Consider the following 22613-nt stretch of genomic DNA (forward strand, 5'->3'; position numbering starts at 1 on the left):
GGCTTCTTCTTTTTTTGAAGATTTGTTTCACCTTATCTGCAGGGTGTCTTGCCTCCCTGTTACATACACAATCTATGCATGCCTTTGTGCCCAGGGAGGCCAGAAGACAGTGTTGAATCCACTGGAACTCAAGTTACAGATGGCTGTGAGCTGCCCATGTGGGAGCTGGGAATCAAACCCAAGTACTCTGGAAGAGCAGCCAGAGTTTTTCACTGAGATGCCTCTGTAGCCCAGGACAGCACTCTTAGTCATATGACTGGTATATTCTTCTGAATACGGGTTTTTGCTCAATGTTTTATACTTAATTTTTAAATAGCTAATTTACCCGCATAATTCCATACCAGCTTATAAAAAAGATGTAAAGGCTTTGTATTGTGAGCTAAAAATCGTGTGACGAGATGGGGAATGATGTAGCTCAGTTGGTAGGGTGCTTGCTTGGCATTCAAAGAACCCTGGGTTTCATTCCCAGCACCTCATAAACTGGGCATGATGGTGCAATCTTGTAATCCCAGGACGCAGAATGTGGAGGCAGGGGGATCAGAAGTAGGTTTTCTTCAACTATATGGCAAGTTTCAGGATGTGAGACCCTGTCTTAGAAACAGTTTGCTAAGAAGGTACCCTTAAGTCTTCTTACCATGGTAAAAATGAATACTTATACAGTATGTGGCCCCTTCTGTCCAGCTCCTGGGCCCATACTATTCTCTTTCCTTTTGAGTTTCTCTATGCCTGGGCAAGTAAATACAAACCAAGATTTTATACTTCTTTTCATTGCAAAAGGGGCACATCATATGCATTGCTCTGCACCAGGTTTTTCTCTTCTCTTTTGAATACATATCCTTGATATCTTTCTATATCAGTACATAGAATCATTCTTCATTCTTTTGGCTAACTGATTATTCCATTATATCTAGATTACAGTACGGTACTGTAATCTAAAAAGTAGTCTTCTGTTGATAGACATTTGGGTTATTGCCAGTCTTCTGCTATTATAAACAATACTCAATGAGTTACATAGTATATACATCATTTCTGCATGTATACAGTTGTATATCTGGATAGATTCACTAGTGATAGGTCAAAAGCTACATGCATCTGTGCTTTGATAGATGTTGTCAGATCACCAAGAAAAGAGATATATTTCAAGATTAATGTTTCATAAATCAATGTATATTGATATTTCTATTGTCTAATCCATTTCACTTTTTAAAAACACTGGTCTCAATTCACCAAAGTAATTTCATCATAACCCAATAAATAACCACACAAAATAAAAATACAATAGTGGAAAATAAAATTGGATACAAAGCAAATAAAAACAAATTATAGGCCATTATGCTGTTTAGCACCATACAATTGCTCAAGAAAACCTTGGAGACAGGAGGTATTTGTTTTCTATACAGGGTTTCTTTGTGCTGCCTTGTCTGTCCTGGAACTCACTTTATAGACCAGACTGGCCTCGACCTCACAGAGATCCACCTGCCTCTGCCTCCTGAGTGCTGGATTAAAGTCATGTGCCACCACCACCTGGCTGACAAGGAGAATTATTAAGAAAAATAAAAGCCATCTAAGATGACCCCAGAAAGGGCAGGAAATCTAAAACACCATTTACCACATAGATTTGCTAAAGGGCTTCACTCTGCCTCCCTCCCCGAACAGACAGCAAGGGCAGGTTCAAAGGTGAGTTTTACACATCTGTAAGATGGGGTTTTGTTCTATGTCAGCTTTTTATTTTTGAGGGCTGGGAATGTAGCTCAGTCGGGAGGCTGCTTGCCTAACATGCCTGAGGCCTTCAGCTCAATCCCACATAAATCGGGTGTGGTGGGTGGCGCATGCCTAGAATCGTAAGTTCAGGTGCAAAATCATCCTCAGCTATGCAGTAAGTTTAAGGCCTAACAGGGCAACATAATACCCTGTCTCAAAATGCATGCACACACATCCCGAACAGAAACTTCCTTTTTTATTTAGGAATACTTTGGGGTGTCTAAAACATTGCAAAGATAACACAGAGTTGCCAAACTTCCCTGCCCTCAGCTTTCTGGAAATAACATCTTACATAATCTTTAATATTTTCTTTTTTTTTTTTTTTTTTTTTTTGCAAAATTAAGACATTAACATCAGCACAATACTATTAACCAAACTGCAGGCAATATTAAAATCTCACCAGTTTCCCCAGTGTCCCTTTTCTGTTCCAGGACCCAAAGCAGGATTATTTGCATTTAGCCATTTTACTTTTCCCCAGTGCTATTTTGCATAAGAAAGTTTCCAGTTGGTAGGGCCAGCATGATACAAGCACCAGTTCTGACAAAAACGGTGCTGTGCGGTGAAAGAGCAGCCTTCCCTATGACTAAAGAAAAGTGAATAGTCTGAAAAATGATGATCAAGGGCCGGGTGGTGGTGGCACATGCTTCTGATCCCAGCAGAGGCAGGCAGATCTCTGAGTTTGAGGCCCGCTGGTCTACAGAGTGAGTTGCAGGACAGCCAGAGTTACACAGAGAAATGCTGTCTCGAAAACTAAATCATCGTCATCATCATCATCAATCAAAAAGAATCCAGAGGCAACCCAGAGTGACAGTGGGGCACCTCCCAGAGGTGCAGGGGGAGAGGATTGCCAAGGCACATCCAAATGAGCACAGGATACCCCCAAACCAAATGCCTTGAAAACCTGGAAGCATATGCTTTTCAATAAATGGAAGCAAATACAAACTAATGAACAAAAGGTGAACACAGACATACATACAATAAAACATAAATTCTAGGCTCTGTGATCCTCCACATTCCAGAGACAACTACATCTTCTTGTGACATACTAACTCAGACATGATAGTGAAGGTCAGAGGAAACAGATTTGGCTGTATTGGACACCCTGTCAGCACAGCTGCCCTCAACTCTGGCAAAGTGCATATTGTTGCCATCAATGGCCCCTTCATTGACCTCAGTGGGTAAAGTGCTTGCCATATATGGACAGAAGCTTAGCTCTCCAAACCCCACATACATGCCTGGTGGGTGTAGCAGCCTGCTTGTAACTCCAGCCTTAGAAGGCAGAGGCAGGGGATCCTTGGTGTGAGTTGGCTAGACTAGACAAGCTTGGTGAACTCTGGCTTCAACTGAGAGTCTATCTACATCTCCATGAAAAGGGGAAAAGTGATGAAAGCTGATACCAGCACACACCTACACATACATGTGCCCTCACACTCGAAAACACACACACATATAATTACAAAGAATAACAGTAAAAAGCCCCCATAGGCTCACATGTTGTGGAATATTATGTTAAGATGTGTTACATTTGTTTATGCTGTGGAATACTTGTTTAATGATGCAAAGATGTGTTGCAGTCTCTTTTGTTGCATTTGTTTAATTCTGTAAAGCTGTGTTACTTTGGCTGCCTAAAACACCTGATTGGTCTAATAAAGAGGTGAACGGCCAATAGTGAGGCAGGAGAAAGGACAGGTAGAGCTGGCAGGCAGAGAGAATAAATACGAGAAGAAATCTAGGCTCAAGAGAAAGGAGAGTGAGAGGCCAGTCTGCCACGGAGTAAGAAGGAAAGAAAGATATATGGAATAAAGAGAGGTTAAAAAGCCCAGAGGCAAAACGTAGTGAAAGAGAGATGGGATAATTTAAGTTAGAAAAGCTGGCTGGAAACAAACCAAGCTAAGGCCAGCCATTCATAAATAAGTCTCCATGTATTTATTTGGGAGCTGGGAGGTGGGCCCCCAAAGAGTAAAAAAAACAGCAAACAAACAAACAAAAAACCACAACATTTATATTTGAATCTTTAGTCATCAGGAAGTGGCACTACTTAAGAAGGACTAGGAGGTGTGGCCTTGTTGGAGGAAGTGTGTCACTGGGGGAGGGCTTTGAGGTTTCAAAAGCTCAAGCCAGGCCTAGTATCACTTTCTTCCTACTGCCTGCAGATCCAGATGTAAAACGCTCAGCTACGCCTCCAGCACCATGTCTGCCTGCATGCCACCATGCACCCTACCATGACAACAATGGACTGAACCTCTAAAACTGTAAGCAGCCCCACTTAAATGCTGCCTTTTATAAGAGTTGCCATGGTCACAATGTCTCAATTCAATAGTTTTTCCCAAAGAACTAAAATTTCCAGATTGAGACTATCTACCTCAGCAAAGGCAGCTGATCACGCCTGTGAGAGCTATTGGAGATGCAGAGCGAGAGGATCATGAGTTTGAGGCCAGCCTCATCTATACAGGGAGACCCTCTCCTCACCTCACCCCCAAACCCATCCTGTACAATGAATGAAGAAAACTGCAGGGAACAACACTGTAACTTTTTATTTTATTTTATCTTTTGACAGGGTGCCACTATGTAGCCCTGGCTGTCCTGGAATGCACTATCTAGACCAGGCTGGCCTTGAACTCACAGAGATCTACCTGCCTCTGTCTCCAAGTGCTAAGAATAAAGGTACAGGTAACTATGCCAGGCAAAATTTTAAAAACTAGAAACAGAAAAGAGCTTCTAAACATTTGGTAGGAAAAATAGACCAAATATAAAAATTGAGAATAAAAATGGCATTATTTACTTAAAGCTCAAATGCTACAAATGCTGGCTGCTCTTGCAGAGGACCTGAGTTCAGTTCCTAGCATGCACACAGGGAGGCTCACAACCACTTGTAACTCCAGCTCCAAGGATCTAATGCCCTCTTCTGGCCTCCAGGGGCACCTGCATACATGTGCGTATACACACATGCACATGTCCATATAAATAGAAATAAATCTTTTTTTACAAAGGAAAGAAAAGTATGGCTCACTATTTGGCTCAGCACTGGACACTATTTATATCTTTATAATAATGTAAACACTGAGGTGATTTCTCAAAATAATAATAATATGATGACACAGGAAAATATAGTGAAGAAAAATCATGTAGTATGTACAAGTTAATCCTCATTTACCATGATGGTTAGTTATTATCAGTTGGTATAGTAGTGGCTTAGCATGCAAAGCCTTGGGTTTAACCTCCAGCACCACATAAACTGAGCAAAGTGGTCACACCTGTAGTCCTAACTCTTATGAGGATAAGGAAGTCAGTATCAGCTATGCAGGGGGTTCAAGGCCAGCCTTGGCTAAACTCTGTCTCAAAAAAGAAAACTAAGCCAGGTGGTGGCGCACGCCTTTGATCCCAGCACTCAGGAGGCTGAGGCAGGTGGATCTCTGTGAGTTTGAGGCCAGACTGGGCTACAGAGTGAGTTCCAGGAAAGGCACAAAGATACACAGAGAAACCCTGTGTCAATAAACCAAAAAAAAAAAAAAAAAAAGAAAGAAAACTATTTCCAGAAATCTGTAGTAAAACACCAGAGGAAACAACTAGAAGAGTTTCAAGATGCTGTCTCTAGGGGTTGAAAGCTACCCACTTATCCTAGAAATTTCTACATTTTTTAAATTTTCAAATATTTTTACTTAATTTTTAGGCTGAAATAATATAGGCTTAGAGTAAAGCATTAGAAAGTACAATAACATTATGTAAAACCCCACTCTCCAATGTTAGCTTAATTTATCATTCTTCTTTTATTTTTACATGTGTGCTTTTTTGTTCGTTTGTTTTGTTTTGTTTCTGAGACAGGGTTTCTCTGTGTAACATCCTGGCTGTCCTAGAATTCACTATGTAGATCAGGCTGACCTTGAACTCAGAGATCCACCTGCCTCTGCCTCCCAAGTGCTGAGATTAAAGGCGTGAGGCACCACCGCCCAGCTCATTTTTAAATTAAAATGGGGTCTTATAATTTTCCCTCTTATAGTTTCGTGAACATCATTCTCTATCATCTATATCATATGTAAGTATTTATACTGTCATTTCAAATGGCTTTATAGTATGGTCTTTTCTCTGATTATAAATTAGTCAATCTATCATCATACATTTGTGTTGTTTTCAATTTTCACTTTTACAAAACAGTGGAGATGAGTCTCTTGGCAAAGTGCTTGCCACAAAACCATGAGGAGCTGAGTTCCCATGTACGGGGCTGAATGTAAAGGCAGGCAGAGAGAGCAGGCTGAGTGTAAGGCGGGCAGAGAGCAGGGCTGAGTGTAAGGCGGGCAGAGAGCAGGGCTGAGTGTAAGGCGGGCAGAGAGCGGGGCTGAGTGTAAGGCGGGCAGAGAGCGGGGCTGAGTGTAAGGCGGGCAGAGAGCGGGGCTGAGTGTAAGGCGGGCAGAGAGCGGGGCTGAGTGTAAGGCGGGCAGAGAGCGGGGCTGAGTGTAAGGCGGGCAGAGAGTGGGGCTGAGTGTAAGGCGGGCAGAGAGCGGGGCTGAGTGTAAGGCGGGCAGAGAGTGGGGCTGAGTGTAAGGCGGGCAGAGAGCAGGCTGAGTGTAAGGCGGGCAGGGAGAGCAGGCTGAGTATAAGGCGGGCAGGGAGAGCAGGCTGAGTGTAAGGCGGGCAGAGAATCCCTGGGACTTACTGGCCAGCCAGCCAGCCTAGCATAATGGTGAGTTCCAGGTTCATTGAGAGACCTTATCTCAAAAACGAATATGGAAAAAGACAGAGGATAACACTCAACATTGAACTCAGCTATCCATATGTACACATGTGTACATAAGTGCATGCATATGCACGCGTGTACACACACTCAAACACGCACTCAGAGGTTTGCAGTGAAAATCCTATTCATGGCAAATGGCCACTTACCAGATATTTTCTTAAGATAAACATTTAGCAGTGAAATTCTTTAAGCACATATTCTTTGTGTTTGTCTGTTGTTGTTTGAGAAAGGGTCTTTGTATGTAGCCCTGGCTGTCCTGGAACTATGTACACAGGGCTGGTCTAGAACTCACAGAGATCCCCCTGCCTCTGCCTCCCAAGTGCTGGGATTAAAGGTGTGCGCCACCATGCTCTGCTGGCTCATCTTCATTTAAAAAATCTGAAGTCTATATTGCTTCTAAGATAGTGCCAATCCACACTCCTGCCCGAAAGGAATTTATAAACATTAATATTTTTCTAGTTATCAACGTGATGAAAACACTGCGAATCTTGACCCAAATATTTACATTCCTGGGGGCCAGACAGATGGCTCCGTGGTTAGGAGCACTGGCTGCTCCTCCAGAGGACCCAGGTTTGGTTCTCCACACTCACACGACAACTCACAACTGTCTATAATGCCAGTTCCAGGGGATCTGACACCCTCTTTGGCCTCTGTGAGCAGAACACACATGTGGCACACAGACATATACAGGCAAACATACCCACACACGTAAAATAAAAATAAATTGTAGTAGGACATGCCCATAGGGTCCAGGAAATTGGCTCAAACCAGTTGCCAAGGCATGCACATAACGTACTTCCTTATGAGCCAACCTGGAGTCTGCCTGAGGGCCTAGCAACAGGTGCTGTCACAGTTCCTGATCATGCCCAGCCAATGAGGGACGACCACGCAACGCCACCAGATTGTGACACAGACTGGGTGCTGGGAGGAGGGTATAGAAGGCTTCCCTGTTATTAAATAAACAAGTTTGTTGTTTGCCTCCAACTGTTGACTCCCAGGGTCTGTGCCACTGACACCGCGCTTTTTCACCCACTCCCCCGAGGGAGCCGTTAGAATCCAGCAACAATAAATTACAATTTTAAATATTTATATTGTATAATACAGAAGGTGAAAAGTAAATATTCATACTCTCATAAACATTAAACACATCCCTTAAGAATATGTTCTAATAGGATGGAGAAAGTTATGTCTGGCTATTGGTTCAAACAAACTTTGAAAAAATATAGACAACATCACCCTATCACGTTAAAATAAGCCAAAATACCCAGGCTACTTCAAGTATCACCTCAGAGGTCACATGATTAACATCTGTTAACAATATGCTAACTCCCACCTAAGTTTACAGAAACCCATATTTTACAATATAAAAGTATGTTTTCCACAAAAATAGGATGTTATACTCCTCTACATTTTTTTTTAAGACAGGGTCTCACTATACAGCTCTCACTGGTATCAAACTCACATTGATCCACATGCCTCTGCCTCCCAAGACTCTGCACTTTTTAGCTGGAAACACATCACGTTCATCTTCCATCACAAAGGCCCGTTACAGTGTGATTTAAGTTACTTCGCAGCCGGTTTGTCTACATGTTTCTCACAGGCCCTGCTTGTTCACATTTGCTCTTCCTGCGTTTGTTCCTGTTGGTTTTCTACTGGGACGTCGGCACGCCTTCCTTACCTCTAGGCACTCTTACAATAAAGGTTACTTAATGTTCCCTGCCGCAGACACGAAAATCACATTGGATTTCTGTGATACTGACAATAGAGGAGAAAGAACGTAGGTCTTAGATTTCCAACAATACAGAGACAGGAAAGTAAATGTGTAGTGACATCCCCAGGATATTGATTCCAAAGGTGATTGCCCCCACGAGTTCATCTAGGGGATCAAGTTAGCTGGCGGACATAGGATACGAATATTAACTGTCTTTTTTTTTTTTTTAGCATCACACTTTCAAGGAACTAGGATGGTAAGGAGGCTTAAAATAAGCCATGTGACAATTCCCTGAGAATCAGAGAACACTGGGCTGGGGATGAGGGACGAATGTCTAATATGGGCAAGACCCTGGATTCCATTCCCAGCATGGAAAGAGGGGGGAAGCAATCTGGAAATATCTTAGACAAAACCTGGAGGTAGCCAATATCAGCGTGGTTCACAAATAGCCAAAAGGCTGCTGTGGACAGTATAGAGGTAGCCTGCATCATCACGGTTCACAAATAGCCAAAAGGCTGCTATGGACAGTACATATCCCCATGACTCTGGGATGGAGACCCAGGATTAATGGAGAAATGCCACAGAGGGAAGTACTTCAGTTCACACTCAGTCAAGACCTTTATTGAGCTCCAAGGAGGGAATGAATTTTGTAAAGAATTAAGATTAGGAATATAAGAGAGAAGCTTCCATGGAGTCGGGGCCGGGCAGCTTCTGCAGCTCCTCCAGCCATGTGATTGGAAGCCTCCGTTAGAGTAGGAGCCGGGAGAGCTGACACCTGTTGCCCTCTGTTTTAGGTTTAAAATCCTACATTGAGTGTTTGGAAGTTCTGGAGCAAACACAGCACCACAGATGTGAAATTTCTCATGTGGTTCCAGTCTCTGAAGGACTGCAGAGTTTTCTGAGAGCTCACATACACCTACAAGAACTGAAGACCAGCTTTCCTTTCCCAGGGAAGGTCATCCAACTGCAGCATTTACTTACAGAGATTGTTAGACTGCTGCCAAATACAGTTCAGCTAACTGATTTCTATAAACGTATATGACTCTAATTAAAATAATTAATTTGCGTTATATATCTGAACTGTGGGTAAGCCCGTGCCGTCATCTAGGGATCTCCAAAGACCAGACAGATGGCCACATCAACGAACCCATTAAAAGTGCTCCCTGACTCAGCAAGGTCCAAGCAGGACCATTAAAGTCAAGAGAATGACCTGCTAATGGCTTTAATATTTGCCTGCCAGGCTGCTAGGCTAATGGAACAAAGAAAGAGGCAGATAATCCCCAACCATTTAGAACCTCTGCTACAATCCCAATGCCAAGAATCATCTGGCCCCCGATGGTTCTGTCCTTCACTGTTGGCACCATCCCCTTGCACGGAAGTGTCTGCCCGCAGCTGAATCCCACCTCTCTACAGTCCTGGTCTCCTGTGGTAGTACTGCTGCTGTGACACATCCTCTCTGTGCGCACCCACCCACTCCCTCTTCGGCCTCTGGACTCAACACAGACATCGTGTTGCCTTTAGGTCTCCTCTGCCTCACTAAGCATCCTTGGCTCCTCTAGCAGTTCTTCACAGTCCAGGGTGGCTTTAGATCGGTCTTTTCTGACTTCACACCATTTCTGCACAAACCCCTTAAATGCCCAAATTCTCAAGCAGAAGCCACTCCTGGCTGTATGGACTGAACAGAGTATGAAAAGACCCTTTCAAAATATTTTGCAAATAGACGGGTGGACTGAGTATGAAAAGCTAACAGACATCTTAAAAGCAATTAGGCATTAAATTGAGGGTATCAACATCCCAAAGGGGTCTGAGAGGTGGTACTCAAAGCTGCCACGTGCTACAGAAAAATTAACAACAGAGGGAAAGCAGAGAACGTGCAGGGCAGAAATCACTTATGTGACACCTTTCAAGTTGAATAGCAATTCAATCGGACTATCAGACAAGAGCCAGGTTGAGTATGTTCAACTTATCAACAACAGGAATTAAAAGAGGAAAACACAGCAAAGAAACGCAAAAATCATAATAAAATGTCTTGAACTGAAAAGTGTGTTTCAAATATAAAGGACACAAAAAGTAATTCTCAGATGTACTTCAAGAAAGGCTCCTCACACACTAAGTTCTTGAGTTGAAAAAAAAAGAGAGAAAGAGAAATTATCCTTAAAATCTATTAAAAAAAAAGGAATGATCATCCCTGAAAGAGATTAGGCTTGTGTTTTTTATTATTATTATTTGTGTGTGTGTGTGTGTGTGTGTGTGTGTGTGTGTGTGTGTGTGCATGTGTGCTCGCACGTGTGCACTATTATAATGTGTGAGTGGGGTGTGTGTGTACATGCCATGGTGCTCCTATGGAGGTCAGGGGACAATTGTGGAGTCAGTTCTCTTCTTCCACCTTCCTGTGGGGTACAGGGGTCAAATTCAGGTGGCCAGGCTCGCACAGCAAGCGCCTCTCCCTGCTGAGCCATCTCGCCAGCCCCTAGGCTTGTGCGTTTTACGACATATTATAGAGATAGAAACGCATTCTTCTCTTTAGGGAAGGTAAAGCTTTTACGAATGATATTTAAGGCTTCAAATTTTAAAGACACACCTGTGCTGTTCTGTGATTTTTCTTTTTTAATGTTTTATTTTAGTTTTGTGTATGTACGTAAGAGTGTTTTGCCTGCATGTATGTCTGTGTACCACATATGTGCCTGGTGCACACAGGCCAGAACAGGGCATTGGATCTCCTGGAACTTGAGTTATCAGTTGAAAACTGTCATGTGGGTGTTGGGAATTGAACCTGAGTCCTCTGGAACAGCAGTCAGCATCTCTCCAAGCCTAGCCTGTGATTTTTTTCAACCTATTAGTGAAGATCTTACGTTAGCTTGGCTTTTTCCCCACCATTTTCTATCTCCCTAGTAAACTATTAGCAATCTGAGCACAAGAACTACGACATCTCTGTTTTCTCTCAGGACGATGTCACCCTAGCAAATATTGGTTGAATGAGTGAATGCGGCATTCCCTAAGTGAACAAAATTAAAATAAAAGCAGAAAAAGATAGCAAATTAGAATAAAATACCACTTGAGACCGAGTTAATATGGTTTTGTATGAGAGCAACAAAAATTCGCAAACCTGTATTGTAAGTTATTCTTAACAAAATGAGAAATGACGAAGACTATACTTAGTTATGCTGCGGTAGGTGGCTTCCTGTTAGCAACGTACCATTCCAGTTAGCCAGTAAGGCTCTGAATTCCAGCAAGCAGATTCCTGGCTTCACGACAGCTTCATGAAATGGCCTCTTCCAAGACCTCACTATCAACCCCTGGCATGAGAGTGAATCCTGATAAGAGTTCCCTAGATCACGGAAGACACATTCCATGCAGGCTATTCAGGGAGAAATAAGAAAGGGGAGCTGAGGGGACTAAGAGGTCAATTCTGGTCTTCCCCTGATGTGCTCACCATGATGCTTGTAGCAAAAAGACCCATTTCGATAAGAACACATTCACTGGGGGCTGGGGAGGTGGCTCGGTGGTTAAGAGCAATGACTGTTCTTCCAGAGGACCTGGGTTCAATCATCAGCACCCACAGGGCAGCTCACAACTGTCTGTGCGTCCTCACACAAGCATGCATGCAGGCAAAACACCAATGCACATAAACTAAAAATAAATAAATTTAAAAGAAAAGAATACATTCACTGGCAGGAGGTGGGGCACGACATGACAAATGGGACTGGAGTTCAGCAGTTTGGAGCAATGTCTGCTCTTGCAGAGGACCTGGTTCGGTTCCCAGAACCCACAACAGGCGGCTCACAAGCACCTGTAACTCCAGTTCCAGGAGATCCAATACCCTCTGGCCTCCATGCTACCTGCCCAACCATGCTACGTACATACACACATACATAGAAATAAAACAATGAGTTTAAAAGCCACTCCATGCAGGTCACCAAGAATGAGAGGGGAAAGTAAGCTTAGAGCTCCTAAATCAGAAGTCAGCTCTCAAACTGCGCTCTGCCCAGTGCAAACGCCTTGGCTCATTTACTCTGTGGTTTCCACAAACTTCTTTAACCTTTAGCTCCATGAAGACCAATCGACTACAGCCTGATCTACCGAAACTGAAGGAGGCCAATGCCCTTGCGCCCCCATGTAAAGAACTAGAAATAACAACAACCTGAAAACTGTAAGGAACTCGAACCCTGTCCTCAGAGTTAATAGAAAATATTCTTCAGCACAGAAAAGGAGAGCATATAACCAGACTATCTTATTGATGCAAAGATAGCTGTGAGTTTAAAGTCAGAGCAAGACTATTCTAAAGAAAGGATACTGAGATCAATTTTATTTGTGAATCGCTCACACAATTCTGAAATAAGATCCAAGTAAGAAAATGTTAATTCCTCCAGCTGAGAAATAGATACATAAAGTTCACTATATTACTCTCTCTGCTCTTGTATACATTTAAATCATTACTCTTTTATAATTAATACATGTTTTTAATCTTTGCATTTTTATTACACAGGTTACCTAAGCCATTTTCATGCATATTTATCATGTACTTTGTATCTATTCCTCTCCTTTATAAAATTATTCTTAATAAATGTTTTAAAATTTAAAAATTGCCAACAAACTCCAATAGCAGTACATTATAAGGATTATGTATCACAGTTAAGTAGGATTTATCCTAAGAAATAAAACTTTAATTTAAGGAAAACTATTAATATATTTTATCTTATAAATAGAAATGAGAATATTATACATGGTTACATTGTAAGCTGTAGGTCATTTGTTACATATAACTCAATTTCCTTGTTTTAAACAATATAGAAACACCATGTGATTCTGTTATTCTGAAAAGAAAAATAGAACAATTTTGCTTAAAAGAGAAAACAAAATAACAATGTTCACTGCAGCGGTGGAGTTGCTGGGAGGCAGCGGCTGGAGAGATGGCTCAGTGGTTAACAGCACTGGAACCCTTTGGTTCCCAGCATCCACACGGCGGCCCACAACCATTTCTAACTCCAGCCCCCTCCACATGCACCAGGCACACACATGCTGCACAGACATGCAGGCAGGCAAAACACCCATGCACATAAAAAACACTTTTTAAGTCCTTTTTTAAAAAGAAGAAACGAGAGAACCACAGGCAAGGAAGAACTGATTCAGCGGGTGTCAGGTGGGGCCTGAGAATGCTCATTTTAACGTGGGTCTTAGATAAAACTTGGGGACTCCTGAAGACAGCACTGAGCTCAGACTTGGGCACCTGGCTTGCTCTCTGTGTGGAAGTCGCAAGGCCTCTGGCTTATGTCTGCTAACCTCACCAGCAATTTCTCCACAGATCTGAAATGCTACCATCCTGTAATTTCCCTTTATTCCTCTAGGGCTCCTTATCCCTAAATTCCAAGCTTTTTGCATGAATATAACTTTATCTTCTACCAAAAGACGGCTCTTATGACAAATTTGGGGGAAAGGGGTGTGTTAGTTTCCCATGACTGATGGAATACCCACGAATACATCTTAAGAGAGAAAGGGTTTGTTTGAGCTCAGTTTCCAGTCCGTGACTGGGTGCAAGAGAGGAAAGGTTTGTTTGGTTCAGAGTTTCCAGTCCTTGACTGGCCGGCTCCATTGCTATGGGCCTGGGATAAGACTGAACATCACAGTAGTAGACACAGAAGTTGCTCACCTCATTGAGAACACAGTCCATCTTTCCAGAGCATTCCTCTAGTGACTACTTAGCCCAGGGAGGTTCCACCTTCCAATATGCCAACGTATGAATCCATCAAGGGATTAATTAATTGATTAGGTCGGAGCCTTGGGACCCAATCACTTGACAAAATCCCACCGCAGGCAATGAAGGCTTCAATCCATAAGCCTTTTAGGGGGACACAGTACTCAAAGCCTAATGAGGAGAAATTAACGTTTTTACCTACAGATTCATGGGCTAACTTGAAGACAAACTGAGGCCTGGAGCAGATAAAGATCTTCAATCCTCTATCCCGAGGCTTCTTTCCTCCTCTGAAGCCCTTCACTGTGTCTGTGAGGACCTCCCATTTCTCTGGAACTAATTCTAATTAGATTTGACCTTCGGCACATAGCTCGGGCCTCACCACATTCAGGTCAGTTTCACAGGCCCCCAATCACAGTACCACGTCATGCCCTTCTACCCAGCTGAGGCCAGCTCATCTACATCTTGCCTGTGCTTTCTAACTCCATGGGGACTCCGGGCTTGTTTTCTGTCCCCTCAACTATGAGTTCCCTGAAGGGAGGAGGAGAGTAGGACCCATGCATAGCCTAGCAGTGATTTTTGAGCACTGTGCAGTGTTTGTTGAATGAATGACAGAGACACAGAAGCCTAAAATGCAGTGGTAAGATCAGAATAATTTATTTAAACTTCTAAAACCAAAGAAAAAGTTATTAGTAAATATTTTAGGAAAGCTCATATTAACTTTTTAGTTTTATTGTCTTTTTTAAAAAGTTCTTAATTGCATTGTATGTGTGTGTCAGAGAACAACTTTCAAGGGTCAGTTCTCTCCCTCTACCATCGGGTTCTAGGGATCCAATTTGGGTGACTAGGTGTGCACCACCACACCCAGCCTTGTATGTACATCTCTAATACAAAGGAGTTGCTATTGCTGTGGTTCCTTACAGCAGCCATGGCTTGATGAAGGATAGATAAGGAGCTTGGTGAAGGATAAGCAATTCACCTGAATTTCTTAGAAGGAATTCAGATTGATACGCCACTTACCAAGAAAATGTCATTCTGAAAAAAGAAGGGGCATCTGTCCTAGACCACATGACACTTCTCTAGAAGCGGCCACCAGGACCCCAGGGAGGCATTTTATATCTTTTCCCTTGAAGGATCCCAGTCAACACTGGTCTGATACAGAATCTATTCACAAGTCATTTCACCCGGGCCATAAAAACAGTCCAGGAAAAGCTGAATGGCATTACTTCATTTCTCATAAAAGCAGTCCAGGAGAAGCTGAATGGCATTACTTCATCTCATGCGCCTGTGCCTCCTCCATCTTCCTTTCCTCAGCTTGTCTTTTCAAGAGATATCTCCACCCAACGCCTTTTGTTTTAGAGAAAAGGGCTTCTGGTGCCTAACAGGAGTTTTACCATGGACCAAAGAAAAACCAGTAACTCCCAACTGGCTCCCTAGGCTTCCTTTGCCCCATAGCATGAGTGTTAGACACAGTCCTCCCCCACATCCTTTCCGGGGCTTGTTTTCCATCTGATGCTGACGATAAGTTGTGTGATTAACTTCTCATCTCACACTTGGAGTGTCCGAGGCCCTGGCCATCAGCATCCTCGGCCATCTCACGCTGAACCAGGTGCAAACGAGACACAGGACACAACTCTGGAGAAAGCACCCAGGGTCACCACAATCCATGGCGGCATTCCCAAATGACAGATGATTGCCAGCTGCCTCTGTGACTTTGTCCATGTCAGCAAACTGCCAGGCCACCACCCTGACAGCACACTCTATACATGGAAATGACACCATGGTGTGGTGCCTCCGCATTAACGGCACCCTAAACTAATATTCACTGAACCACAGGTTTGGTCAGGTCTGGCTTTTCCCCTAGTCACAGAAAAACGCATACACATCAATTTAAACAGAAAATATCCATTTCCATCATCACCCCAAATCGTCCTCAGTGCTGCAGAGGGTAAACACAAATGTTCTTGGAAATGATGGCCCAGGGTATCCTGGGATCACATGTCCTCAGATTACACATCTGCCTGACAAGATTGGGCATCTCAGAGAGAGCTGAGCTTCTTATCTAGCTCACTGCAGATGGCCTCTGCATGGCCCTCTGGGAGCTCCAGAGAGGCAGCAACCAGCACTGATGGGAACTCAGGCCGCATCTTTCTTTCTTTCTTTCTTTCTTTCTTTCTTTCTTTCTTTCTTTCTTTCTTTCTTTCTTTTTTTTTTTTTTTGGACAGTGATTTGGGGGCACGGGGCCCAGGCCACTCCAAGAGGACGATGGGAAGTTGGTCACACAATTCATTCTCCTTATCAGATGGACAATGAGCCCTGGAAAGGATGTGGGAAAGGGCTGACTCCAATACCAGTATGGCCTACACCTCACCTCAGCTGTCCTGGGGTCCCTGAGGCAACCCTCAGAGATAAAAGCAAATGTCACTGTTGAATTACATGCAGCTGCCAAGCCCCTTGTCTTCAGTGGGTGAGGAACGGAGCTCTCTCCGTAGGGAGACACAAGATCTGTAATCGGGCCCCTGCTGTTACCAACCAGCTGGACACAGGACCCAGTCACACACACCCCTTTACACTCAAATCCCAGTTTTCCCAGCTGTAAAGTGAAGGGTTTGTGCGAATGAACTTGGACAACCTGATTATATTACAGGAGTGTGTGTCTTCACCCCCCAATGCTGCGGCTAGAGGCACACTCAGTTATGCAGGGCTTCTTATGTGAGGGCTGTGGGTGTGAACTCAGGTCTTCGCGCTTGCACCACAAACACGCTTACTTCCTGAACCGTCCGTCCCCCCAGCCCTTCTTACAGTCTTCCTATGAAAATCCAGAATCCAGAATCTTGTTTGCACTAGGTATTTTTCTAGGCCTTGGGACACACTGGGAACAAAACTCTAAATCCTCATACATTCTGGTGGGGGCTCCTATTACACCAAGCACAATAAAGGAGTGCAGAAAGTGTTAAATGCTGGGGGACAGAGATGGGATCAGTGTCAGCCCCTTCACATTGGATTTCATTGACTCTGAGATCTCACCCTGGGCTTCTGCCCATTTTTCTAAGTCTCTGAGTCAAATCTGTACCCAGGTACTTAGCCAGGACACACCTAAACAAACACCACTGCTTCCCTTTCTTCCTCCCTGAGCCCGCTCTGATTTCTACATGTTCCTATAAGAAACACTGATCAGCAGCAGGATGCCAGATAGAGACAGTGACGGGGTGGGGGTGGATAGGAGAGACCGTGCAATCCAATCCTCACAGTCCCTGGAGGAGTCAGAGACATGTCACCTAATCCAGAGTGGGACAAAAGGACCACTTGCTGGAGACCTCTACAGTTTTCAAGCAGTTTCCAGATGCTCTCATCTGGTGTCATATCATGACCCTCCTCCCTCCATTTGGGCTCAGAGGTCTTCTCCAGTGACCCCTTACGTCAAGAGCAGAGGCTTTGACATGTCCTGGTTTGGACCCCAACTCTCACTAACCATGCCACCAGGAAGTTACCTTAGACTTTCCAGAGCCTGTCACCAGTGAAATGGGACGTCTCTCCCACCCCACGGTAATTAGATAATATGCACAATGGTGGGCATGTGCTGTTAAAGGAACCCTGGGGATTGCAGGGCACAGCTAACACTGAACACCGCTGGGGGAGAATGGACAGAGCTGAGGGGGGAATGGGCGGGACTGTCATTCCAGATGCTAAAGAACCAGGGATGCCATGTGAGAAGAGCTAGCCAGGGAGGCCCGAGAGCAACTAGAGAAGACTAAGGAGAAGGAAGGTTCAAAGATTGACCAGATTGTGTCAACGGTTTAGAGCGTTCTCAGTGCGCTAACCTTAGAGTAACACTGACCCAGCAAGTCCCTTCCTCGGTATACACCCCAAAGAACTGAAAACAAACGTTCAAATGAAAACCTGTACACTAATGTTCATGGAGAAATATTTATGATAGCTGGCAGAAACAACCCAAAAGGGCATCAATGAACAAATGGGTAAAGAAGTCACGACATATCCATACAATGCAATATGTCTCAGCCACTAAAAAGAATGAAGTACTGATACATGCTATGACGTGGATACATCATGAAAACATGCGGACTGAAAGAAGCCAGACCCAAAGGATAAAATATTGTATGCTCCCACTTACATTTAATGTCCAGAGTTAGCAAGTCTACACAGAGACAGAAAGACTGGTGGCTGCCAGGCCTGGTGGGAAGGAGGGATTGAAAAATGCTGCTTAATGGGTATAGGATTTACTTGGGGGATGATAAAAAACTTTAGATAGTAGTAATGTTTACGCAACACTGTGAATATATCTAAATGCCACCAAACTGTATACATTAAAACAGCTAGGGCTGGAGATGCTCAGCAGGTAAACTTTCTGTTGTGCATTTTATTATTTCAAAAAGTATGTAACTGACCAGGTAAAAAATATACAAGGGAGTCAACAAAAACCATCCGGAATGGAACCACAGATTTGGCAACCAGGACCCTTCCTGTTGGGGTGCAACACTACACAGGTGCACAAAGCGTCCAGGAGCAGGGATGGAAGTCTGCAGGGACCTTCAGCACAGAGCTCTTTAGAGCCTGTGGCGTCTGGTGACCCCCAGGCACTGAGGAGGGTCTCTTCCTTCTCCACAGACATGTTGGTTATTACAAATGTCTTTATTCTCATTAGTAGAAGTATTGCTAATCATCGGGGGATAATTCAACCAAATTGTACAGTGAGGACTAAAATCTAGGTCTGTGTTTTTAACTATGAAATGATTCATCAGATATCACTAGGCACTAGCAAATTTCCAAAACCCTCTGGGCACATTTGATACCATGAGCACCAAAACCAAAATCCACAACTGCATTGCTTGGGAAATTTAGACTGAGGGGTCCCAGAGCCACGGCTCGCTTCTCTAGCAGACTGAGCTGTGACTCCATGTGTCTGTCTAGGGAGTGAGGTGGGCTTCCAATCCTCTCCGATCAAAACCAACCACAATCACAGCATAGTATATCAACAATGGCTTCCAGAGCTGGGCCCAAGGTGTACTTCACAGGGCTGTGACCCACGGCTGGTGACACCAAGGCTTTGTTCGACCCTGTGGTCCCTTGTCTCATACGCTTCCCACAGATGAGATACTTGGCCATGGTCTTACTCTGCATTTTTCAAGTCCACACCCTGGGGTTTAGACTCTAGTTTGAAGAATTTTCAACCATCTCAAGTTAAAAAGGGGCCTCTAAGTCAGTATGACTCATTCCACTCTCGTCAATCCCCTCTTTCACTGAGACCTGTGCTGGGGCATGGTATCGGGGACCCAGGTTACCCAGTCATGGCCCCTGCCCTTGAAGAATTCCTTATGTTCTAGACAAAATAAAACACACAGATGACTCTTCGTGAACACAAGTCAAGAGTGTGGGATTCTCAAGAAAAAGGATGCCTATCACACCCTGTAGAGTCTAAGAAATAACTCTTCAGGGCACCATGGGTCTGGCTCATCTCTGCATGAGGCCTGATTGCTGTCATAGAGCCAAGAGTGCCAGGTGCCATCTGCCAGTCAGGACCCTGCACAGGGTTCAGGCCGAAGGGTCGCTCTGGCTGTCTTCATTAGGCCCTAATTAAGTATTCTGCCCGGGAACCTTCTCCCTCTGGCAGAACTGCACCGTGTACAGCAAGCGATTCAGGGAATCGGGTCAGCTGTTGGGCGATGGCAGCCGTGAGGAGCGGCGCTGACGGCTGTGAAGGGATGCCAGTGGGATTCACAGATCCCCCCACACCACAGGGCCCCGGAAATGTAGAAAGCCAGCCCTTGTGAAGCATTCTGCTCTGTCCCTAGCCTCAGCAGAGCCCAGTTTTGCCCATGGGGAGAAGGAAAGGGACATGTAACTAAATGCCTGCTGAGGTATACAAGAAGGAAAGGGTGAGAGTCAGCAGCAGAGTAGCCAAGCCACCGCACGCTCTCTTTCTTGAATTCTAACCAGAAACCGTAGAGCATTCCAGAAACTGCTGTCAAATCAAACACTTTGATTTAACATGGGCTGTAAACCATAGGCTATATACCTATATGACCACAATCTGTGAAGCCATTTTCTTCTAGAAGAAACAAACCCGATGTTGGGCAAAGACAGTGAGAAATACAAATTTGATCTAACATGTGGGGTTTTTGGTTTCGGGAGTAAATTCTAGGAATGTGTCTGTTCTTATTGTTTGTGCAGCAAGGAAACCTCCTCTAAGGCTCAGAGAGGTCTCTGCGAAGGGATGGAGCGCGGGTTCCCTGGAGAGTACGAATGTGCCAAGTGAAGGCACACCAGTCTAAGAAGCAGCAGGGACACACCTCAGGTCACCCCAATCCTGCCCCCCACAGGAGCTTCAGCAAGCCCTTCTTTCTGTACCCTCATCTCCACCCTTAAATCAAGACACATCCCAAAGCCCCGCTACCTCCATTAAGATTCTGATGGGCAGAGAAGTCAGAAGTTGAATCTATTCTGTCACAAGCAGCTGCCAGCAGCTCACACAGGGACAGGACCCTGACAGCTGTACCAACAGCAACCCTCCCCACTCTACTTCCCAAGCCCAGAACCCAGGCTTGGGGGGGCATCCATCAGCGTTTGGGGGTTGTAGAGGTAGCTTGGTGGTTAGTACTGGCTTAGCATGCATGAGACCCTGGGTCTAAGCTCCTCCAGCCTTGCCCGAAACAACAGAAACCAGAGCAACAGCAAAATCTAGCCACTCCTCGGCTCCTGCGAACGTGCTTTCCCAAGTCTCCACTTCTTCCCGCCTCCACCACCACCGGACATGGTGGAGCTGGCATGGCCTCAGAGGTGGACCACTGCAGCACCTGGCCCCCTAGCCTTGGTGTTTCTCTCTCTATCTATGCCACATGTCACGGAATGATCTTCTAAGACGTGCCTCTGACTGTCACTCCTCCTGCACAAACCTCTCCGTCACCCGTAACTTTTAGGGTGATGTATTAGGTTCTCACTGCGAGCTCTGTCTCCACTCTGCTCCTTCACAGATGGGTGACTCTGGGCAGATTAGCTCCCCTCTGATAAAGTGGCGACAATAACAGCACCTGTCGCACAAGGCCGGTGTGGGCTTGAAGGAAGGAATGCGTGTAACTGCTCAGAACGTGCCGTGGTGCCTGGCATAGAGACGCTACCCAAACGGGGGCTGCCGTCATTGTTTCTAGGCCGTCAAGGCCCTGACTGCCCAGGCCCCGTGTGTCTCTCCCTTCAGCCTCTCCACACTCTCACACTCCAGAGAGTTCCAGCCCTGCTTAGGCTCCTCCTGCTCTGCTCCCAGAGTGGGACCTTTCATTGCTGGCATAGCCCTCCCACTGCTGGCTTCCCTGGAGATTTTGTTATTACCCTTGCTGCTATTGTTCTGGTTGTCTGTTTTGGTAGGGCTGGGGCTCAAACTCAGGGCCTCATACACACTAGGCAGGCACTCTACCACTGAGCTACAGCCACAGTCCCTGAATGAATTTTTTTTTTTTTTAAGACAGCTTTATTGAGCTATGAAAGTCCTGCTTTTGCTGGGTGGTGGTGGCACATGCCTTTAATCCCAGCACTCGGGAGGCAGAGCCAGGCGGATCTCTGTGAGTTCGAGGCCAGCCTGGGCTACAGAGTGAGTTCCAGGAAAGGCGCAAAGCTACACAGAGAAACCCTGTCTCGAGAAAAAAAAAAAAAAAAAAGTCCTGCTTTCAGCACAGCCATGGGGTTGAGCATCTGACTTCAGGGCAACTTTATGGCTCCCCTCAAACCCCAGACTCATAATTAGGCACTCCCAAGACCCTATGCCCCCAACTCTAGGCATACTCCTCACCAAATGATTTTTTTTTAATTTTAATAACTTATTTATTTTATGTGCATTAGTGTTTTGCCTGCGTGTATTTCTTTGAGAGAGTGCCAGATCCCCTGGAACTGGGGTTATAGATAGACAGTTGTGAGCTGCCATGTGGGTGCTTGGAATTGAACTCCAGTCCTCTAGAAGATCAGCCAGTGCTCTTAACCACTGAGCCATCTCTCCAGCCCTCACCAAGTAACTATTAGGTTCCACTTTATACCTCTGACTCTGAGCAAGGTGCTCCCGTAGTGCCCAGCACCTTTCCTCCCTCAGAACTGATGATTTACTTGCTAGACAATAAGCCTTCTACCATAATTCTCTGGTTTGCATGACTCCAGTGCTAGACAGGTGTTCAGTTAATACTGGTTGAGTGACTAAAGCCAATGGCACAACATATATGACCAGTCATGACGCACATGACATTCTCTCCTAAGACATTCCTCTCACAGCCACTCCAACACGGGTCAGACGAGCTTCACCAGGTGCTCAACAGTCAGTCTGGAGTGAGGGAAGATGAACAAGAGTTGGAAATGTCACATGAATCTCAAAAGGTCTTATTAATAAAAAACAAACCTAGAGCCAGGTATTGGGGTGAACAGTGGAAGATCAGAGAGACAGAACAGGCCACAGCTAACCTCACCTCGCCAACTTCTCAGCTGATCCTGTTTCCTCAGACTGGAAGCCTTTGAGTTCTCATCCAAATGGATCTCAGCTGAACTGCTGCTAAAAGCCTAAAAGCTGAATCAGGCCTCACACCTTATATACCTTTCTGCTTCCTGCCATCACTCCCTGGGATTAAAGGTGTGTGTCGGCCGGGCGGTGGTGGCGCACGCCTTTAATCCCAGCACTCGGGAGGCAGAGCCAGGCGGATCTCTGTGAGTTCGAGGCCAGCCTGGACTAC

The 22613-nt window shown here is 44.9% G+C and overlaps 1 protein-coding gene across 4 annotated transcripts in view; it reads right to left on the bottom strand.

Annotated features, from left to right (window-relative positions):
* The window catches only part of Frmpd1 (FERM and PDZ domain containing 1), a 112342-nt gene that overhangs the window by 49558 nt on the left and 40171 nt on the right, over positions 1-22613 (bottom strand). The gene's annotated exons all lie outside the window — the stretch shown is intronic.

This window comes from Peromyscus californicus, unplaced genomic scaffold, assembly GCF_007827085.1.
Source record: "Peromyscus californicus insignis strain IS unplaced genomic scaffold, ASM782708v3 Scaffold_5__1_contigs__length_169319896, whole genome shotgun sequence".
NCBI lineage: Eukaryota > Metazoa > Chordata > Mammalia > Rodentia > Cricetidae > Peromyscus > Peromyscus californicus.